Source organism: Ambystoma mexicanum, chromosome 1p (genome assembly GCF_040938575.1).
Source record: "Ambystoma mexicanum isolate Mex_15411 chromosome 1p, UKY_AmexF1_1, whole genome shotgun sequence".
Lineage (NCBI taxonomy): Eukaryota > Metazoa > Chordata > Amphibia > Caudata > Ambystomatidae > Ambystoma > Ambystoma mexicanum.
Window position 1 is genome coordinate 1182033055 of NC_090921.1, and position 24650 is coordinate 1182057704.

A 24650-nucleotide genomic window follows, 5' to 3' on the forward strand; every position below is an offset into this window, starting at 1 on the left:
ATGGGTTGCACATTTTATAGAGGTTAGAAAAAAAGGGGCGTAGCCTAATTTCATGCTACAAGAAAGAATAATAGTTGTAACAAAATACTTGTGACAAAGCTACGAGGCAAATCTTAAGATTATTAGAATGGATGCCTACCACAGGAGAATGTTATCCAATCAGCATTAATGATAATGCAAGAGTCTTTGGTGTACAATCCATGGTATACAAGCAGAATCGGGGGTCAAAAGGAGAGTCCCAGCACGATACAGCACTCACGCGTGCACTCTCACGTTAAGGGCATGAACGTAGGTAAAGAAGGACCAATGACAATTTATGCACATGCAGTGTTTTTCAAAAATATTTTACAGTGTTTTATTCGTAAATTGGTGCTGGTGCATTGCACATTTACAAGTCTGTTATGCCATCCGTCTAGTTCGGCCTGTGCTTATGACAGGTCATATTTACATTTTTTTACAAAGAATAAGCAACATTAAAGGACAGATCAGCCAGCACTTGTTTCGACCGAGGAAGGATCTTTGCCAAGGCTGTGACAATGGATGAAAAACAACATAGAACAATATACCGTGAGGGGCAATTACCCAAAAGGTGAACCTAAAAGTTGTTTTTAAGAGTGGCAATATTGTAGGTGAAAATATTCATTGGATGAAAAGGCGCATTGTGCGTATTGGTAGGAAGACTTACAGGTGTTTCATTTTGCACAAGTCATTGGCATGTATTAAATAGTGGTATATTAGTTCAGAACATGTTAAAAAGGAGATAAGAGAAAGAGGTGGGGAAGAGAGGGAGAAAAAGAGCAAGAGAAAAAGATAAGTCAGAGTCTACGTTGGGGCACTCATTGGTGGCAACATGATAAAAGCCATTTTGTGATAAATCCTTGTGGGCCCGGCAGGATGCTTAAGGAATTGTGAGCCATTGTGTGGTTGTGCCTGATAGCGTAGTGTGACAGTGCTTGGGTATACAACAAGCCCCAGGGAGAGGGGCTGACAGATGTGATATAATGTACTGGTTTATATAGGTGCATGGGCTGAAGACACGTAGGCCACGTGAACATAGGCAGGTAGTTCTTAAGTGGGGCTGAGCGTGTGTCTCATATCTCTTGCCTCCCCTGTGGAGTCAAACTGGTTAGAGCAGCAGGGTGCCTCATTTCGCATGGCTGCCTGGGCGCAAGGTGGGTATGTGGGTTTGGGCTAGGTAACTACAGTGGTGGGATTCAGGGGGCCGCAAGTGGAGAAGTGACAGATTTTGGCGGGATCATACCCCATTTTACCAGGGTGGGGGTGGCTTTTGAGGTCCACTAGTTCAAATGGTCCCAGCATTGAGGGCAAATGAGAAGAAAATAATTAATGAACCACATGTTTACTAAATATTACTTATCAGTATTATTTAGTAGATGACAGTCTGTTGGGTGGCCTGGGACCAGCCCTGGTGTGGGAAACCATTTGAAAAACCCTTTAAAAAGCAGAAAGAAGAAACACATTATTTTACCAAGGTCTTTAGTTGATTAGGAGTAATGAGATGTCTTTAATACATTGTAGTGAATAGTGAAGGCGGCTGCAGGTGCAGCAAATACTTTCAGGTTGCCAGTTAGTTAGTGCATTCTTTAACAATCCATCGCCATCTGTGTATTAGGCAGATGTGAAGTCTGTAGATAAAAGGAAGGGGCAAAGCACTGTGTTTACTAAACATGAGTAGTGACATGTTCGGCCCACAGTATCTGTCAAATCCGGTACATTAGCGGTGGTGGTGACTGAGCAGCATAGGGGAATTGCTTTCCTTTGCATTCCCGTGTTGGGCAGGCATCTGGGCAGGAGCTGGTTCTCTGCAACATGCAGCTAAATCGATGCTCTGTCGAGTGTTGATGCCGTGCTGGTTTAAAAAATGCTCGGTGCAGTCATGATATCATCTTGATCACGTGGAAGTGCAGAGTGTCTCCAGGAATGCTATTGCAATGTTGTGTGGGTGTCCGGTTCCAGCACGGGGGCCATGTTGTATGTGTTGCTCACAATGCATTTCCTTTCAGATAGTATGCATTTGAGAACAAGAGCGAGGAGGAGGAATAGCTCCATTGAATTGTGTGGGCTGGTCCAAACTGGTATTGGACATTGCAAATTCCTGAACATCATAAACGCAAAAAGCATGAGGAAGAATGATTCCACCAAGTTGTATGGATGTGTCCAGAATAGTGCAAAGGACAATGTGTATATCTTGATCATAATACTCGAATTTAGCTACAAAGATGCGTTTGTAGGGATGGCGTGAAGTGCCAAAAATTGAAACCAGCTGGGCAAAACCAGCACACATTCCCAAGCATGGGTACGGACATGACTGGGAGGCAAGACTCTAGATAGGATAATACAGACTAAGGGGGAGCTGATGAGTGTATATTATGATACACGGCTAAGTGGAAACATTCAAGAGGTGCACCTTCCACTGACTGCATTGAGCATAGATATTAAAATAAACAGAGACATTGAGTAGCCATGATTGCAACTGACAAATCCTTCCCATGCATGGGAAATAGCATGCTGGGATGGCAAGACTTATTCTAGATCAAAGGATCTTGCCACTTAAATGAATGGCTGCATATCTAAAAAAAAAGTTGTTTAAGTTAAGTTGGCCAAACAACGTTATTAACTGGAGCTTGGACTTCCCAGGGAACGAGCCTGATGAGGTTTGTCAGAGAGATTTCTGCGTGGGAACGAAGGGCCTACTGTGATCTGATTCAATGCAGCAAGGCAACTAATGGATGATTTGGAGTGACAAATGGTTCGTGTGAGGGTTGGTGGTGTACTCCAAATCTGTATATTTTGATGTGAGGTAATAGGGCCTGGTCAGTGTTTTAGGTATTCAGCAGCTAGGGCTTGAGATGTCTGGCGGCTGTAGGAAAGGAAGGTTTTCAGAAAAGGATAAATATACAACAAATGAGCCTATTCTTGTATAGATGCATACATACAGTCAATGCAAGAATGTTTCCAAACATGCGAACGGAGGATATCATGGGTACATGTCTTTATATTTCAATATAGATAGAAGGGAAGGCTGGCATAGGTTTTAACATGACTTAGGTATTCACAAAAAACACTGAATCCATGATCCAAATTGAGGCTATGGCAGACCATTCTATATTTGCAGATTAGGCGTGCTTCTGCTTGTCATAGTTGTAATACCATCTCCGCCTCTAATTCCACATGACACTGTCTTGGGTCATGTGATTTGATGTCTTCTTTCTGGTTTATCTGATTAAAGTCTTGCCTGTACCTGAAAATTGGGTATTTTGAGTCCTGCGAGATGAGCACGCTGGGGTGTTTGCGTATCCGAGTCCGAAGTTCATTTATGGTGCTTCCTATGTACTTTCCTTTGTTACATACACATCTGATACAGTGCATCAGAAACCTGGAATGGCAATTAATGAATTGGCGAATGTGGTGGGTGCCTAAGTTCTCAAATTCCAATGTCTATTTTGTAAGTGAATGTGGACACATACTGCAGGTCCCATATTTGTGAAAGCCTGCTGCCTGACTGGATGTAAGCCAATGTGTGCTTCATCTTGTGTTGATTTGCATGATTGAGGGACATATCATATTTTTCAGTGCTGTTGCTTTGCTGTGGCCGAGTGTTTTTTGCGAGTTCAGTGTATCACTAGCTGCCAGTGCATTACTGCATTGTGAATCTTAGTATGCGATCCTCCTGTTGGGAAGTCTTGATTTTGGTGTCAGTAATGTGCACCTTGGGATTTGAGATGCCAGCTCTTCCACTCGCACAAGGGTGTTTGGGGAATATCCAGGCAACTGGAATCTGTCATGTAACAGGTTGCATTCTCTTTCGAAGGTAGACTTATGAGCAATTGTGTCTTGCCCTTATGTACTCTTCCTTCTGGATGTTAATGACAACCATTTTCCTGTGACAACTGCTAGCGTGGAGGACAGAGTAAGCCTCGGCCGGTTTTCTATAGGTTTCAGTTTCCAATCCATGTGTTGTGACTTTGATTCTGATATCCAAAAAGTCAATTTGTTCTGGGCTTGATGTACAGGATAGTTGGATTCTAAAGGTTTTGGTGTTTAACTATTCAACAAAACTGGACAGTTGTTCTTAATAACCTTGCCATATCATTAGAACATCATCTATATACCAGTACCATTTACTGATCTGTGGTTTATAGAATGGGTTGGCAAGTGCATGCTGGTACTCATATTATTTTGTAAAATGGTTTCCCAGTGCCTGAGTGTAGGTGGCACCCATTGCGATACTGCTAGCTTGTTGATAATATAGGCGATCAAATAGGAAGACATTGTTGGATGGAGAGAAATCCAAAGCTTCATTGATCATCTCCACATGGTTGAAGTAAGAGGCTGAATGTTTCTCAAAACAGTTGTCTATGATGGCAAGGACCAAGTGGTGTTGGAAGATGTAAAGAGGGATTTTATTTTGAGTGTATTCAGTGTGTCTGTTAGGAATGTTGGGATCTTCAGGACTTCCTTCTCAATTGCTAGATTGATATATTTGGCAAAATGTTCCATGACCCAACCATTGCCACTATGTATAGGTCTTCCTTAAGGTATTTTAATATAGGTTTTGAATATCTTTGGGATGATGTAGATAGTCAGCATGCAGAGGTGCTCCACTGTGAGGAACAGGGGTTCTTCATCAGTGAGAAGTCCTGTTCCTACCCATTTTTTTAATTAACTTGGAAGCATTGTTGATGTTCTGTTTGGTTGGGTTAAGCAAAATATTCTTATAGCAGTTGGGTGTGTCTAAATGAGTGTTTGCCATCTGAATGTAGTCACATCTATGAAGAATGAGAATATTCCCACCTTTACCAGCTTCTTTTATGATGATGTGTACATTGTCTTGTAATTCATTAAGGGACATTGTTTCTGCGGCATTAGGATTGTTTCGAGAATGCCTGTTAAGCCATCATGAGTCATCTTCCAGTTTATAAAGATTTAAAATAACGGCCTGCTGAAAAATGTCTATTGCCTTTTCATTTTGGAAGTTTGTGGTAAACTTAGATTTTCTTTTGAGTTCTGGCAATATTGTTCATCAATATTATGATATTGTATTAAGTCTTGTCTGGTGACATTCTCTCTCTCTGCGGACTCCTCTAGGTTCATACGTACATGTGTATGTCAGAGGTTTTTAAATGTTATTTCTGACACTGGCAATCTGTGTGGATGTCTCACTTCGGAGTTTAGCTTAGTAGCAAAGAATTGTTTTAACTTTAGCTCTATGTGAATTTGAAGAGATTGATCTGTGCTTCAGTATAGTTGTTGTTTACCGAAGGTGCAAAGGACTGTCCTCGATTAAGGACATTATTGGGATCATCATAGGTGGCTTGATAAGAAGGATCTCAATTGGTTGGCAATTTGCTCACCAACCATGAACACTTTAACAAGACTTCAAGATATGAGAGAGACATTGGGTGGGTGGTCTGCAATCATTCCAATTAGAAATAACTCCTTGTCATTCCCAGGTGATGAGGCATGTCTTTTCCTTTGGACATGGTTTTGTGAATAATCTGGTGTCTTTCCGTGTACTGGGGAGTTCAGCAGGAGTCTTATTTGTGTTTGGTTCATAATGAATAGCCAATTTTCTCAGTGTCTTAATCACGTGCTAGGGACCGTGCTGGAAAATGAATGTCTTCTCATTCATCAGACTTTTAACAAAATCTGAAATGTTGCTTGTATTCTTTGTGACCACTTGAGATGCCCTTCATCTATTCACTATAGAGCCTTTTGACATACTATTCCCATGCACCACAACATCATTGGCTGTCTGTGCTGTTATTAAAGTAATTAACTCGGGAGGCTACTTCTTTGCATCCTGGAAACTGTTATCTTCCCTCTAGGATCTGCTCACTCACTACTCCTTTCCTGGCATTCTGACCTTGGCACTCTCTCTGAACTACTGTCTGGGCAGCTTCAAAGTCTTCTCAATTAATTTGTTTTTCTAAATTCTGCATCTTTGATTCTAATGTGTTGCTAGTTCATGGACCTGCTGCGGACTACATGTTAGGAAAATGGCTGTTCTTCTGCACTCTCGCCTCCATGTTGGCAAATTATATTTGTGTCTTGTTCATGTTACATTCGTCTTGTACATCTTCATACGTTGGTTTCCCTGCCTGTGTATTCACCATCCTTGTCTACCTTTAATTTCCTCTGTCAGTCTAGTGAGTCCTTCTTTTGGTACACTGGAACCGCCTCCCTTCTATACTATTTACAGCACACATTCTACAGCTTAGTTTAAATCCCTCTAGTGTCTCTCAACCTAAATAATTATTTACGACAGATGTGTGTGCATTAACGGTTTGACTGTTTGATGGACTCTGCCTCAGCTTGAATCATTTCTCACCCCTATGCTCATTGGGCAGCAGGGCATTTTTGTACTCTTTCGCATCATTAGAGTAACAAGGAGGAGGAGGGGAAGAAGTGGGTACTGACACATTTATCTGCATTATTACAAAACCTCCTTCCGTTGAACATTACTTTGATCCATAAACCTGATAGGATCCAGACAGATTATGCTGTCCTCCGACTGCTTTGTAGTTGTTACTTTATTGGCAAAGGTGTTCAGTGTAAGACTGTCTCCTGGAATGCCTTCCTTAATACACCCAAGACATATAGGATTTTTTAGAGGTCATTAAAGTCATGACTACATGTGGGAGCTCCTCGACATAATTGATGTATAGAAAAACGAGGGACGCTTCAGGTGACATCGTGAGGGTTAATACTGAGAAAGCATTTGATCACGTTAACTGGTCCTATTTAATTTATATATTGAGAAGTTTGGGATTTTGGTCCATGCTTTCTCACTCTCTTTGGGTCCCTACACTCACAACCAAAGACCAGGGTGTTGGTTAAATGCATGATCGTGGATAACTGTGTGATCCAGAGGGGCACCAGACAGGGTTGCTCTCGGTCCCCTTATAAAAAAGAGTTCTGGCCATGACTCTCTGGAAGTCACATGCTGGTCTATGCTGACAAGCTACTGGTCCTTCTGTCCAACCTGGAAAGTTCAGCACATGCCCTGTTCTTGCTCTTGGACAGGTTTATCGCAATATCAGGTTTTAAAATGAACAGGTCAAAAACACAGGTCTTTCCTATACATTTCACCTGTAATGCCTCCATGCACATTGACCTAGACATCAAATGGATGATTGGTAGTTTTACTAATTGTGCATGAGGGTATTGCACAACACCAAGAGACTTTTAGAAAATAATGTAAATGTGATGCTTCAGAATGTTCAGTATACATTAAAAGAGGGGTGTACTGAGGGAAGAAAACCTCAAATTGCATAAAAACATAGTGTTCAAATAATGGTGCCTGTTTCTAGCACTCTGTCAGTATGATCATGGGCACTGACATCGAAAGTGCAGAATTCAATTGAGAGACTCTTTATGGGGTGATTATGGTATGTCCAAAAGGGGGTTAAGATCCCTGTCACAGTGCCCAAGGAACATGTGTAGAACATGTATAGAAGGTCGGTTTTAGATTACCGGACATCTGAAAATACCACTAGAACTTCAGACTATGCTCCGTGCACTCATGGGTCTCTCCCATGAGCCAGAACCTGGATGGATGACTATAGAGTGAATGACTGCATCCCAGCTCCTGTAGCAGCCCTTCTAGCCATGGGCTGTGGTGCCATTAAAATGCCCTCCCCATGAGATCTAGGTAATGATTAAAGAGTTCCAGGTGGTGGGGGAATGTGGAGCAGGCCCCTTTTCTGGAAGACATGGGCTCACTCAGGTGCTGTCTGGTTCAAAGACGCATGGATGGATGGTGGTCTACTGTACTTTGATTTATCAAATTGAAGCACATGATTAAGAAATGTAAAAGGTTTGGATATGGAAAGCTTGCAGTGCTGTTCTTTGAATTGAAAAAGACCCTACATATTGTGTTTCATGTGATGCCACTGCTTCTGAGGCAATAGAAGTTGCACACTTTGTCGGCTTTAACATTACATCACTGGTGTAATACTAATTCTACTGTTGGTCACTATTTGTTCAGTAAGCAATCGGAGTCTGAGTTAAAGATAGCCATATGTGAGGGAATGTGGACCAATGCATGTGACAAGACAGCTAAGATGAAATTTGACCTGAACCTTAGATTGATTCAACAAAAGTGCTTGATTGGGTTATATGGGTCTCCTTCGAGGATATTCACTTGTGGTCTGGAGTACAGTGATGCCTGATGGGGTTGAGGTTCCTTTGCACATACACTCAGTGAGTGGAATAAGATGCAAGGATCTGGGGCCATATTGAACTGCTTATTGCACATGAACTCCCCAAACCACTTCTATGACTTGTTAGAGGGCCTAGTCTCTTTCTCTTTCTCTCTCTCTATCTCCCTCTCTCTCTCTTTCTGTCTCTCTCTCTCTCTGCCTAAGACAAAGTTGCCTACCACTGTGCAGAGGTTGTGTGGGGGAAATACAAGGCTGTCTGGAGGGCTTGCAATGTTGCGGCCTGATCCCACCCTTTAACATCCCAACCATTTGCCTGCTCCTTCTTTCCCTCCTCAACTTTTCTATATCCACTAGTCTTTTCCGTGGTTGTTGAATCCATGGTGTCTATTTGTTTTGCCTTTACCCATCGCAAGGTGTGCCTAAAATACCCACAGCCCAAGATCTGCAGCACAGGTTGTAATAAAGCAGACACTGCCCATCTAATGGGACTTCTAGGATGCTGTGGTATGATTCTGTAGATGATGAAGAGCTTTGTTATCAGCAATGGTCTAGATACTTGGAGCACATTCTTGTTCTCAGGATTATTCAATTGGTCATGAGGAAAGTGTGTCAAATTGGTGTTACCTTTCAGACAATCAAAAATGCGAACTTTTCAGTGATAATTGAGTGTGTCCAATTATGGATCTCTGAAATATGTTATCCCAAAATCTGGTTCCTCTTGCAAATGCAAACAGGTGCGTGTGATTGTAATGGTACATCTTACATGACCAGCATGTGCCATCTGTTTTTAGAATGGCTTAGTAAATTCTAGTTGAAAGCCACTAAATGCAAAACAGAGTTTTCAATTAATTAATAATGAACTGAGGTCAGATAGAGTTCTAAAAATTACATGATGGGATCTTATTGTATCTCCATGTACAGCTGTAGAGACTCGTCTCTGCATAAATGTGATATTTTGTTTAATAAACCTGTAACCTATCACTGAAAAGCACTTCAGAACAAGCCATTGACGGAGTGCTTCTTAAATACAAATGGGTAAATCTTGCTATATGGACCAAGGAGGGTATCAGGTAATAATGTGCCCATACATAATGTTGTGCGGAAATGCCATTGGTGACATTATATATGGTGGCATTATGTATGGGGATGCGTTTGCTGGGATGTCCGCAATTGTCTCTGCAATAAACTGCGACTTTTTTGTCAGGAGAAATGTTTTCCGGGACATTATTACATGGAACCCCGATGAGTAGGGCAGAGAGTGTAACAGAGCGATGAAAGAGGGACGATTATAGCAAACTCGATAGAGCAAAAGGGCTGAACCAAGACTCCTGGGATGAGCACTAAAGTATTCCATGGGTCTACAGCCTACGACACTTGAGATGTTTTGAATTGTGACTCTCTTCATCCTTCATAATTAACAATGCTGGACAGGGTTGATGGTAGTTGTAGTCCCAAACATCTGAATAGCCAAATGATGCAGAACCCTTGTTTAGATTAATCCTTAGACTGTAATGTTCAGAGAATCAAACATCGGAATGCCCAAATAGGTGTATGAGCTCACTACTTGGATTGGTTCTTCATTGAATTTCCATACAAAAGTGTTAGCCTTTTTGGATCTAATGGGTTTCTTCAGATTTATGACAAATTGGTTATCCACTGGATAATTTAAAAGAGTCATTAGACTACAATGTAATCCTATCGGTGTACAGTTCAAGACGACCGTATCGTCTGTATAGGCCAACCAAGCGATATGCTGTTGGCCTACCCATGGTGGGAAGTTGTTGCATTTTTTTTACTTCCCGTCATAGTCTGAGACATAACAATTGCATACGATCGGAGCTAATGAGCACCGTCATTTCAAACCGTGCTTATTCTGAACCTTGCTGGTAAGGTGCCCCCCTGGAGTCATTCTTAATTGGATCACAATGTCTGAACATAGTGCATTAATTCAATATAATATTATCGGTTGCATCCCCAAATTCTCTCATTTTTTCCATTATAAGTGTGGATTGACCGTATCAAAAGTGCCTGCATAATCTATATAACATATATACAGTGTCTATTGCTCATTTTTAACGTACAGCATATAATGCAGAGTAAAGTCCACAGGTTAGAAAGGGTTCCCACACCCTTCCTAAATCCTGTTTGCTAGCTCCTGAGAAAATTAGATTCATCTAGCCAATCATTAATTATTTCCAGTAAAAATTAGGAAAATATTTTGGAGCAAGAATCAATCAAGTATTTGATAGTTTGAGGGGATCTCAAGGGAACCTTCTTATAAATAGGTATTAGACTCAAACACTTCCAATTGTCGGGGATAATCCCTGTGTTTTTAATCTGATGGAATAGAGAAAACATGATCATAGCCCATCTATTAGGCCGCTTTTTGATAACTATATTCTTTACACCAGCAAGATCAGGGTTCACTCAGTATATTCCATGGTAAAGGTGAAGAAATCCGTATTGCTAATGGTACCATAATTAGAGGTTGGGGTGTCCATGGCCGTGGGTATAATGTATACCTTGTGTATATGTTTCACTCAATCAGAACTGCTATTGCCCCATAGCCATCGATCCCTTATATATTTTATGCAATTTTTGGAGCTGGTCTTGAATTTTGTAATGGTCTTTCTTTTGTATGGGACCAATAATAGTTCTTTTGGCCACTTTTGTATCCTTTCTCAGCATTTTTCTCTTGAATGCAATGAAATTATCATAAATATTCCCCTTTCCTCCTAAATTAAGAATATATTTTATTTGGCCAGCACTAACATTGCACATGGATATTTCAATAGCACTAGAGTAAGACAAATTGAAGGGATTAATAGCTTCATCCTCCATATTCGAAACATGTTCTCATTAAAAACTGCTGTGTTATATTCTGACCACTTTACTCTATTGCCAGTTTGGTTGATGGAATATTTTCCCATAAGGCAAGGTGTAATCTTTGCATCCATCAATTGAATGGCAAAGCTTAACACTACATGATGGCTCGCTTTTGTAGTTATCAGCTGAAAATTGGTTTCACGATCAAAGAGTTCAATAGGGAGCAAGATTTAGTCTATCCAACTATGTAGCTTGTCATTTGACCAGGTATAGCAGGGATGACTTACACAATTATTCTGTTTATACAATTGTATTAGAAAATGGTTAGACATAAAATCCAACCATAAATCTCTTAAGTCCAACAATTCCTCATAATCATGGTCAATGACAGTGTAGAGTAACCCCTAAATGCTCACACCAGAAACAATACAACCCACTATGGAAAAAGGCCCAGCACACCTCTTGCAAGGAGAACAAGATGTAATCTCATAACAATACAAGGACACACCACCTAAGAATTCTGCTGCCACTGAGCGCTCTGACAAAACAGCATGAACAATAGCTTTTTGACATACATTACATAGGTTACAAATCTGGGTATCTGGTTGGTGTGACCCTATACACATATAGCCTGTTCCATGTGGGATGCCAGGCAATTGGTCCCATCATCGTATGTCTGTCTGTCTTCTTCCACATGGGTATCTTCTTCTGTCATCATTCAATACAAAAACAGTAATTGACAATTATTTACATAGCCATAATTTCACAACTCTGCAGTGCACCTGGGACCAAGGACATGAGTGTGGCAGCTACTTTTGAGGGTGTGGTAACCTTTCAGAACTATGTGTACCCCCACTCTTTTCCCAGACACGTTGGGGACTCCACATCTTTTCCACCCGTGGCATTCATTTGTAACCTTCTCCCCTGGCACCTCACAGCACAAATCACATGAACTAATAGTGGGGGCAAGCCGCCCCAGTTCTCTGATCTTTCTGATCGATTGGTCATTTTATAGTCTTATGACCAGGGGTCTTGGGCTGGTGAAGGTACTGAAATCTTTGTGTCCGGGGCTTGGGGTTCTCAGGCTGCTATAACTTATAGATCTAGAGAGTGAAGGCCTAGAGCCCTCCCCCCCTTTCTCCTGGGATAACTCTTCAAAGAGCCCTTCTGGCCCTCTTTTGGCCTTGCAGGGCACATTCCTTCTGGGTTGCATACACTGCTGATAAGACACAATAAAGGACTGTGTGTGTGTATTCAAGAAATTAACCTTCTGCGAAGTTCCATGGCTGCGAGAAAAGAAAATACACACATCCTTCTGTCCTTCGGAACTGAATGTAAGTGTACTAGTAAAGCCATAGCACTAGGCCTCACAATTGCTTCTAACTTCTAAAATGGAGTTTCATTACCCACATGATTCTAATGTTACAATTCACTAAGATTGCATTACAATCCAGCTTCAAAGGGTGGGCCCCCTTGCCCCTCCATTCTCCCAGCTCCCCTACAGCATCTCCTTCTACAACTGACTTTTACTAAATCACTTGGGGGCCTGAGACTGTTGTCCCTGCTTCCCAACAACAGCTACCCCCTTATAGTTGCTAAATAGCATGCAACCAAACTGCAAAAGCCAATTTTTATGCGGGTCAGAGAAACACTGATAATGCAAATCACCCATTACAATAAACAGCCCACCAGGCCTGAAGGTATGCCACTCTTCAATGATTATTTCAATAGTTTTAATAACGTGTTGAGTTCTGGCATTCCCATGGTTATAATATACAGTTATAAATAATGCTTGCTGCTGAGAGTGCCTAGAGTCAAGAGTTAGTGTTACTGCTAAAATGTTCTGGCTCTAACAGGTAAACATGAATTCAGATAATACCAAATGGTTCTTGGCACCCATCATCAGTCCATCATATTGCAGGCGGTTGATCTCTGAACTATCTGATAACCCTCAAGACAAAAGTCATGCATCCGCCATGTTTCCTGTAAAAGTTCTGAAGTAAGTAGAAAAGTCTGCCCCTCTATGTTATTCACACATGAATTGCAACTCCTAGTATTCCATGATATAACGACCATATTGATTATAAGATTGCTAGACGGTCAAGATACGCTTTCCAACTCACCCTCTAGATTTTCCTCCAGATGTTTAACATCTGGAGTTAACAGAGTTAACATTGTTGCTCTGGGCCTTGGAAATGTCCCTTGCGAGGATATCAATATCCGTAGGGGAAATGTTCAAGAGTTTACCTCTATCAGCATTCACTGCTGCAAAGGTTTTAGAGTAGATAAGACCGGGCATCTCAGAAAGTCATACCCAAGTTCAAAAAAGGCTTGCATGTGGCACATGATTAAGTCAGCAAAAATAGGGGCAGTGAGATGTACATAAGCCCACTTGGCCTAATTTGTACTATGTGGTATTTACATTAAAACAATATCGCTGGTTGTGATGTCCTGCAATTGTGTCAACATGTGCATACGCTCCAAAATGTTAGATCAATTTTAAAAAAGGCTGCATCCTGCGGCATGTATATCTATCATTTAGATTTTTTTTATGAGGAATTATGGGGTGCCATGGAAACCTAGGATCCACTCATAGTTTACCGGTTTAAACATAAGTGCATGAGCACTTTAATCTCTGTTCTAAGAGAGGTTGATGTGCCCTGGTGGAGTTGGTATAAGCATACGTTTCAATGCTAGAGCAAGATGTAGGATTTTCTTTTTTTTGAAGACAAGACCCCAAGGGGCCTTATGAGTTTAGCTGTATGTTCCTCGCTTCTTTTCCTCAGATCCTGAATAGGAACGATTTTGTAACCGCACTGTGTTTCTAAACATTCAAGGTCTTTTGGAAATGTAGCCGCCAAGGCTCACGCAGAGGCTGGAGGAGCTTTATTGGAAGGCCTAGAGCCATCCATCATCTTCTTCGTTTATCGTAGATGCATTTTTTCCGTTGCAAGAGTATCCTCCCCTTTTTCCTATTCAATGGAGTGCTTTGTCAGTCAATTGAAGTGCCATGACTTGTGACTACTGGACAAGCTGTAGGTTCTGACCCCTCATTGTCTGGACTTATAGAATCAATTATAGATATTGCAGGGGAAATAACCTACATCACTGAGCGATTAATCAGTGGATTCAACCCTGCTGATCATCAATTGGCGTTTTAGCAGAAAGAACAATGTTCAGTATTCTGATCAGACCACTCGTAATTATTTGTCGTTCCTTAGATAAATTATTGCATGAAGCTAAAAGAGATTTCAAGAGGATACTAGATTCAAGGTCCAGGGAATCAGCCTCTTCAGAAAAGTCTGATCACAAGGAGGTGTTATTTGCTCGAGAGGGAGCATAAACACATGCAGCGATTCTTGTTCGTTCTGGAGTTTTAGGTAAATTGGACGAGGTAGCCGAAAGCGACCCAATATTGTCTGAAATTGTGTCTGTTTTAGCAGAGTTTGCAAGCAGTATTTGTAGAGATTCACAGGCTGAGGCATACATTTGAAAGTGAATTATTATCATTAGAGTCAGGCCTCGATAGCTCCATTTGTGTCAGGGCTTCTGCGATTGAAAAGTCTCCAATTGCCATAACAGCCTTATCTTTCATGGAATGTTGCGCAAGCGGTTTTAAAAATGGAGTGATTTTCACCCTGTATAACCCCAGGGATCCCTCTCTTTTCACACGTGTTGTGTATCACCCCAGCTGCTATCGCTTTAGAATTGAGTGCAGTTTTCCTATTTTTCTCAATGATTTTATGAGCAGCTAGAGCAGGGTTATCCGACTCGCACATTGCTTTTCAGCTGATATTTCCTAGAACCTGCAGGCATGCTCAAACCGTTAAGTCAGTTAACCAATTCACCAAACAGTCAGAACAATAATATCATTGTAAAGAAAATATTACCGTTTCCTGAAGTAGTTGTAATCAGTCCTCCAGGCTCCAAACTCCACGCTCCCACAGCGCAACACTGCAGACAACTTTCCTGCCACTTGTCCTCGCGGCACTGCATGGTAATGCTAGTTATAAGGAAACTCTCTGAATTCAGTTCTCAAACGGACTGCCTAAGCCAATAGAAACAGAAGAAATCCTCAGAGTAATCCTAGTAAGCAAGACTCCATGCAGGCTCTGCAGATCACTTTCCTGACACTTGTCTGCTCTGCACAGCAATGCTTGTTATAAGCAAACCTCTGAATTCAGTTCTCAAACGGACCGCCACAGCTGATAGAAATAGAAAAAATCCTCATTGTAATGCCAATAAAAAAGACTCCATGCAGGCCCTGCAGATGACTTTCCGGCCACTTGATAAACAGCAGCATAGCATTTGGAAACTCTGACTGTCCTAGGATTTATGGACCAATGCCAAAGTGGACTCGAATGATATAGCTGATGTCATGGCTTTGACAGGTAATCAAACTTTAACTTTAACCATTATGTTGAACAACATCTTTTTTCATTGAATTTATTGCATCTCTATGAAGATAAGAAAATGGTAATACAAAAACACAAATCATCAACTGTTAGTTGTTCATATATACACTTACAGACACCTTATACCAACTTGAATACCAGATGTTTTAGTTTACAGTAAATTTGAAAGCAAGAAGAGTGAGTTTTATTCAAATTTTTTTGCAATAAGAATTTATAGTGTGACTCAGTTTTGAAAATGTGATTGTGATCGAAAAACACTAGAAACAAGTTTCCAGTTTTAATTTTTCCTGTACTTTGTATGACAGATCAAGGAACACATACATTGTGTCCTTATCGACAATTTTTAACTTGACGAAATATCGATGTGCTGTTGATATATGTTTAATGCTATGCCTGGACCAATTCTTACAGATGTTTCAATTCTAGGAAACTTTTAATGAATGGTGATTGTGTCATAAAAGTTATTAATGTGGTTTATTTATGATATGTTATTACCTGGATTCATTAGTTTATCCCATGTTGCATAATTTTGATAAGTTTTATTTGAATATACTTAGGGCCTGATTCACAGAAGCGTTTTATAATGGCTCAATCCCATTGGAAAATGTTCTCCGAATCAGCCCCTTAATATGCATTTCTGCTGGTACGCCTTAGTTTATTATTTCTTTCCAAATGTTGAACGAAAACAGTATCAACATGGTTGTAAAACAAATGCATTACCACCAAATCATGCTGAACCAAGGATTACTATATTTTTAGAAAACCAATCTGTTTGCACATTCACTCAGGAGTTCACCTCCGTTACCCCATTGTATCCTCCTACGGAAGCAAGAATTTCTTGCATAGCACTCCCCTCCTACACACAGCAATAAACCTCACATCTCTAGTTCCAGCTCCATAATCGACGCAGCTGAAACTGGGTGCAGGCAGATAAGGCAAGCGCCCAAAAGGCGTCCTTGGATCCATGTGACCTCTATGAGAAAAGAGTTGAGTCAAGGCTACTCCTCCATTCAACGCACGGGTGTGCCGAAAACAACCAACAGTAGGCTAAGATGCGAATCACTTAGCCATTCATGATCGAACTCACAATTGAAATACTGTTAATACAAATTGTATTCTAAATAAAGTTGAGCATTAAAACAACAAACAATTAATATGTTATTCACAACAGAAGAATATTAGGTTCTGAAAAAGTGGGGTTAGTAACAGAAAGTGATTAGATGTGCTGCAAAAGATAACAGCACATTACATCTGTCGAAACTATTGGATGTTTCCAGTATGGGGGTCATACAGAGAACAATTTCTGGTTGACACAGTGTGAGCAAAGGCCTCTGAACTTTCCTCACGACACTGTCTGTAGCTACAGGCAGTGGGAGGTTGTTCTCAAAATCACGTCTGGTGTATGATGTTTTAAAATCTGAATAAAAAACGAATAAAATGTTGGAATACTGTGTCTAGTGAGCAGACGAACAATAAGACTTTTCGGGGCTCTGTTGTCTGTTGGTTGTGACCTACCTATTTTTTCTTTTCTGCATCTTGGGCTGAGAGTTGGAGAAGGCCAACATAGGTGTAGTCCAAATTTCAATTTTACTCTTGCGATTACTGTGGAGAGATAAGGTAAGGGGTTGTTGTACCTAATTGGTATCACTAGTTGACTATTACAAAAAAATCGGAGGAACTGGTGAAGTTACCTGGTGGAGTGCATAACTAAGGCAAAGTACTCCAAAGGCCATGTGTATTCGAGGTCAGCAATGCGTCTTCAGCTGAGATCAGTGTAGTTCCAAATATTAAATTCTCTCTGGTGATTACTGTGGAAAAATAATGTAACTGCTTTTTTCACCTTGTTGATATCACTAGTTGGTTGTTGCTAAATCTTTCCAGGAAAAACTGATGGAGTTACCTGATGGAGTACATGTATTATGCACAATACTCCCATAACCCTGGTTAATCAATATCAGCAGGGCTTAGCCTGTGGAGCGTTGTCAAGATTTCTGAAACAAAGAAAAAGATAGGTTCATGGCTCTCTGTCAGAAAATGGAGGATCTTCATAAAGTTATAGACTTTATTCAAATGTCCAAGACTTCTATCATGCCTGGCATGGCTGGTTAATAATTCCAAGATACCAAGACGTGATAATGATAATCTATTATTGTGTCGCACTGTGTATGTCAGGCTAGTTGTGCGGGGTGAAATGGCAGATTATGGCATGGTTTACATTAGAGCAAGTCGGAAAAGGGGGAGGTGTAGCAAATAAGCTATCTCGCAGAACGGTGAGAGAAAGCAGCTAAGAGAAAACATTGGCATTGGTTAATAATGGCCGAGTTTTGGTGTTTCGTCACAGAACTAATAATATGGCAACAAAGTGATCATAAATAGCTGGTTTGTGATATCAATCGAGAGCAAGTGCCACGCATCGGTAGTGCATTGGCCTCCTTTAAGATGTGTCCTTCATCTAGCTTAATGGACCCTTAATCAAACTGCTGTCTTGTCAGCTGATTCACTTCAGAAAGACTATCCTGTCAAACCAATTCTCCGCCCCCCCTCTAGCCACCATACCCATGCTAAAGCCCTGTATTACCTGAGCCGTTCCTGAGTGGGTACTCTCCATTGGCTAATCTCCGGGCATTCCGATTCTCTTCAAAGAGTTTTTTTCAAAACATCTAATCTTGTTACCGTCTTTTCACTTTAATTGGCAAGTTCATCCCTTCACAAAGTTCTATTCTGCTGTTGACCAGAACGGCCTACAGCTCTCATTCTTAGCTGCAGCCTTTGGGTTTCGTCTGAGACTGGCATCGGCTTCTTCTCCAGGGTTGTCACTTATATAAAAATAAAGATCTAATACTTGTCCTCCCCTGCTCACCTCCTTGCTTGGTGTAGCTGCAGCCATACTGAATGTCCGCATAGTTATTGCCACCATCACATATTTCCACTTCAGGCTCCTGATGGCCTCAAGGTTGATACCCTGAGCTTATAAGATTTGTGGTGGGTCATGGCCAGGTGCCCCAATATTGCCACAGATCTTCTAATCCTGTCTTTGGAACATTACTCTTCATCATTGCCATTCTTTTGTACGATGGCATTGGTAGAGAAATTGGCTGTTGCATCAAATTGTTGCTTGCAGGATTACTTCCAGTTCATAAGAGTCGCTCCTGATGCTCCATCATATCTATTCCCCCTCCCTCTGCTTTCCAGGAGATTCTCCTGCAACTCTGCATTACAGAGCCAGGCAGGGGAGCTGGCTTGCAGCGCCAAATGTGGGGGCCATGTTGACTCTGGCCTGAATCTGTTCCCCATTATTATGATTTTTAGATCTATACATATTTACACTGATTATCAGTGATAACTTAAGAGGGAGCTGGAAAGATGAACTTAGACAGATATTTGGGGAATGATGGGCAATAAAGAATGCATCACAGCTCACCCAAACCCCTATCAGGATTAACGTGTTTGGAAGATCTATGTGCTTTAAGTTACTAACATGCTCATTTTAGTTGAAGCTTATACCTAAATAAACATGGAAAAATGCATCCTCTGCCTTCTCTCACATCTGCCCCATTTTGAAAGAATTATCCCCAACGCGCGACACCACACTGTGCAGGAAATCCTCAGAGCGCTCTCCGTGGCACCAGTATTCAGAGGCCCTCAGAAATGTTTGACTCTGGTGTATTATTCCAACTTTTTCTATGACTGAAAAATCTGTTAACAGTAATGGTCACCATTGTTCCATGCTCATTAACAACATGCTGCTGTCGCCGGCACGGGATGCCTGATTCGTCACAGATTCCTGTCCTTGGCATGCAGCGAATCTGTGGAATCAGTTAGATAGGTCCTATTGCAGCGTAAGAGGTTGAAAGCACCATTCCTTTGTCTCTTGGAGCCAAGTGTTGCATTATACTACATCACATTAGTAGTCCATTCCATTATGCAGCCTTTTCTGTAAATATTGAGAGAACAAGCAGTTTAGTCTACCTTCCAATATGTTGAGCAAAAAATACACTTCAATAACCTATGGGTACTATCGGTCAATTACATAATAGTTTTCGTTCAAGCTGTTTATGTCATCTTCATTCTTGGAGGAATCATGTCTCCTAAAATGACTGTATAGCCAGAATGGTGCGGCAGTAGGAAAGAAACACCCATTAATGTACGAAAATGTTAATATATTTTGTTTATTTACTTGTCAGGTCGATGATGTTTTCTATATGCTGCCACTGAAACTACCGCAAAAGGAAATCCAGATAAACCAAGAAGGAAATAACATTATTGTAAGGACTAGCTATGGCCTGAAGGTCCTGTATGACACAACGTACTACGTGCGGGTGGAGGTTCCAAGCACCTTCAAAGGACACATGCGTGGGCTCTGTGGAAACTTCAACGATGACCGGAACGATGACTTACAACTGCCCACTGGAAAGAAAGCTAGCCTTGTGGATGATTTTGGTGCAGCATGGCAATTTAATGTAAAGGAATCTGACTGTACCCGGGGCTGTGGAAGTAATTGCCCTTCCTGCAATGCCAGTAGCGCTCAAGTGTACACAAGCACTTCCTCCTGCGGCATGATCACTGATCGCACTGGACCATTCAGTTCCTGCCACGGGCTGGTCAATTCGACTGATTATTTGAACTTTTGCCTCTATGACCTTTGCGCTGTGCCTGCCTCAATCGATGTTCTCTGCAAGAACCTTCAGGCTTATGCAGCTGCGTGTCAAGCGGCTGGGGCAACTGTCCAGCGATGGAGGAGTGAGCTCTTTTGCCGTAAGATGATCCTAATTGTTCTCAAAAAGTGATTCACATTTACCTGCTTACTCATTATCTTAGTAGGGTGCCACACCACTCAAAAGCGTGCAATGTATCCAAAACACAACTATGAGATTTGCAGCTGGGCACATCAGACAAAAGAGATAGGAGATCGTTGGGCATTAGAAAGAAGCTGAGGCAAGGGTATCCATTCGAAGGCATGACCCCTTTTCCCTTTTCAATTCCTGGGGCCTTCTTTCATGCTCCTGATGCAAAGCCATAATTTATAAATGAGTGAAGTTCCCCAAAAGATGCAACACCACCAGCAACAGGCAAGGTCCACACTCTCTAGTCTTAGAGAGCATCCCAAGAATTCCCATCCAGCAACACCATGGCCCTTATTACAACACCGGCGCTAAACCATGGCGCTATTAGCACCATGGTTGGTGCCGGTGTTGTAACGGGTCCACCATGGTTCAAATGGGAATTACCACCCCATTCCAAGGTTGACGGGGCGGTAATTCCTCATTGAACCATGGCCCTTCCCCATTCCCATTTTCGCCCCATAGGGGTCAATGGGAATGGGGAAGATGCTAAGTACGGTACCGAAAATTGTGGTACCGTACTTAGCACCAAGGTCCCTTTGCGGGTCCCTACTTTAACGGCTGGTGTAGACCAGCCATTAAGGTCGGGTCCCGCAAAGGGACCTCATAATCAGGCGCTAATGGGTTAACAGCGCCGCAGCCTTTTACAGTGCCGTTAACCCATTAGCGCCAGGGTCGTAATGAGGCCCTATACATACACATGTGTTTTTGCACCTTTTTAAAGTAATCACTTAAAGTAATCACTTAAGTAATCACTAATTGGGCCTCAAAAACATTACATTGGGTGAATGGGTCAACTTGCCCCTATGCTGCTGGATGCCATTTACGGGGTTTGATCAGGGAAAACCTTGTATGTGTCTTCTTCATATCCAACTGCCAAACAAAGCATGGATCAGTGTTTTTTAAGTCTTCATGTCACATGTGCTCTTTCCAAGGCACTCTTACAGTACCTAAAATGTGAGAATGTGCGTGTAGTAAGAGGGTGGCCGTTGAAGAGAAGGGACTGGACAGATCCAGAAAGTACTCAGCAAAAATTTGTGAGAAAGGTAAGTCACATGATGGGAATTTAAGGAAAGCCCGCAGTGCAGCAAACGTTAGTGTAGATGGCACCCACTGGGATGGTCTTGGTGTGATCTAGGTTCTAACGTGGCCACACGTTCATCGATGCTACAACGTATGGAAGAATGATATGTGACGGAGGGTGTAAGGATTGGGTTTGACTAAAGATGCCTGGCTCTCAGCCAGAATCCTCCTATAAACACCACGTTGGCCTCTTAATCAAGCAATCTCTTCAGTTAGAGGAGATATACCTCAAACGGTCTCATTAGAACTGTTGCTTTTGGCTCTTTTGACCTAATATGCTATGCAAACCATAAGCAAGGCATCATCATTTTCACCACTGAAACCAGACTTCTCAGTCAAGCTCCAAATTCCCACATAAGCCTCTGGGAATATTAAATATACAGTCACAGTAAGGGTTTGCTTACATTTTAAATGATGCATCTAGCCGCACCCATTCATTCTCACATGTGTTATCCTCTAAAGGGATGCCGATTAACCCTGGCCTTCCTTGTCAGCGATGTTTTCTTTGAGTCCATTTCGCGTGGTAGAGTAGCTGCGTAACTGATTCAGAAGACACCATTCAGATGTAAAAGACCAGTCAGATCACAGTGTTTGGCTGTCAAGGTTTCTGCAGCCGGTTCATTAACTCTACTTGACGGTATCAGAAGTAGTGTCTCCTTAACCCAGCAAAAGGCCTGCAGACATTATGACGAGCCATCATGTGATCATATGAAGTGACTTGGGAGTCTGTAGAATTGAAGTCTGCAGGAATTGGTTGGCCTAGACACAATGTTCTATCTTTTCTTGACCTTCGTGTACCTTCTTCTTGTCTTTCCTTTAGCTTTATGGGGGTGAGGGGCATGTCACCTACCTTTCTTTCCTTCTTCCTCGTCACTAAATCCCCATTGAGCAACGTTTCTCTCTCTTGTCATCCATTTTGACTTTATGCTTCCCCCCTACCTGCTTCCTATTCTCTTTTGCGGTTTATATTCCTCTCCTTTGCTTCCTTTGTATTAACTGCTCCACAAAATAATATATTGTCTATTCCCCCTGAAGACAGGCCCTATTGCGATTTTCTTTAGCATTTTCATTTGGCTTTTTAGTTTTTTCTCATTTTAGGCATGTTTTATTTCCAAAAATTGTTTTGAAAATAAATGTAATTTGTCCAATTCTTTCAGAAAGATAATACGGCATGACATATTAGTCCAAATTACTGTATCACATTGTACAGACAGTTCCCCTGTGGCACTTAAATACTTGGCTTACATTGCTACCATTTTTCACAATGACATTTGGGATGTCACCTTTGATGTCCTGGGTGTTAGTCTTGGCAGTTCATGGTGGTGACGTGACTTATGGTTGCTTAGCTTACCATAACTGGCGAATTTCTTTTTTTTTTGGTTTTATTTGTAATGATAACATCCATTCAAGATTTTTCACTGAATTTCATAGGTTTTTATTATTGCAACTTGTCCATAACGTCCCTTTAACAATGTTTTTTGTGAATTGTATAGGTTTTTATGAGTGAAAATGTTTCATAATGTTACATCACTGTATTTAAGTTATTAATAATTCCTCTTTTAACATATATGAAAGAACTATAAACCTTCTTTAACAGACATATTTTTCCAACGCATACTTACATACTTATGTGAGTCGTTATGAGCAGAGTATACCCCAATAGGCAAATCAGAGTAGACATTTGTCCTTTCCGAAGGCCAGGCCCTTTGCCACGGCAGAAAAGTTATATCACTATTTTGTGTACTTAAGTTTCGACAATTTCAAAAAAGTAAAACCCAGTACAGATTTCCAAAAGAATTCTTTCAGGTCCTTGCAAATACTCCTCGCACAACTTTGTTGCAATCCCGTCCAGCACTCTGGGCTGCAGCCACAAGATGATTTTTCTTCCCATTGAAAACTACAGCTTCGGCCATGCCGCATACCCGCAACCATGCAGCAATCCCGTCCAGCACTCCGGGCTGCAGTCGCAAGCCGATTTTCTTTTCCTATTCAAACTATAGCTTCTGCCATGCTGCATGTCCCAAAAAGTGAATCAAAGTAGGCATTTGTCCGTGCCAGGGGCCAGCCCCATTGTCCATGCACCAAACCTATATCACTATTTTCTATGCCATTGCCCGTGGCAGAAAAGTTATAGCACCATTTTGTGTACTTGCATTTTCACACTTTCCCAAAAATAAAACACATGATAGATTTGCAAAAGCATCCCTTCAGGTCCTTGCTGATGTTCCTTGCGCAGGTTTGTTGTCATTCAGTACAGCACTTCAGGCTGTAGCTGCAAGCAAAAAATGTCTTCCCATTCAAACCTAGACTTCGGCCATGCTGCATGCCCCAATAATCAGAGTACATGATTAGCAAGCAATTGGAGAGTGGTAGAATGGGTAGATCACTGCACTTCATCTAGTATTTTAAACAGATTACCGTGCTGTTGGTTATGGGGTTCTTTTGCGAAGGTGCCCTTCCTTCTTCAAGTGTTATGTTTGGTATAGGAGAGTGAGCCCTGTTCACCTCAGCACTGGATTATTCAATAAGTAACTGTTGTAATAAAGCCGTCTTCCAAACCATTCTTGATGCTCTATTTATTGTTAGAACTCAGCCGACACGTAATTCGACTCTCTAGAGTCTTTCTCAAGGCATGTGGTTTGTGGGCTAGTCATTGCTGCGAGGTTGTGGAAATGAGTTCAACATCCAATCCTAATATCTTGTCCCACTATGTTCACAAATAAGGGTGGGTAATGATTTCAAGGGGTGGCCTGGTAACCACGTGGGCACCTGGTTTGGCGTGCTTGGTAATTATCTGCTGATTAGCATTGTCTTGGAGTATATGAAGCGATAGTCAATACGGTGCAGCAATTCGGGCTGTAGCCATGGACAGAATTGTAGCCATAAGCAGAATTTATTTTCCCATTCAAACCTGGTGGGCATGCCCACTTTAACCCCATTGCCAGTCTCTTGTGGTATTGTGCGAGTCATGGCCTTTGTCCATGACTCGGACAATCTGGCCACAGCCCAGGGCCACAGGCTAGTCCTAAGTAACCAATAGTATATCACTATTTTTTGTACCTACAGTATGACACTTTTAAAAAAAATAAGACACTGACACATTTGCAAAACCATGCTTTCAAGTCCTTGCCCATGCTTCTTGCACAACTTTCCTGCAAATACATCCATGTTTTATTTTTTGAAAAGTGTCGAAATGTACATAAAATAGACATATAACTTAGCTCCCAGTTGACAAAATCCTTTCAGACTTTTCAGAAATATTCATGGTTCGGTCTACAATCTTTCTAAAATCTTTTGTG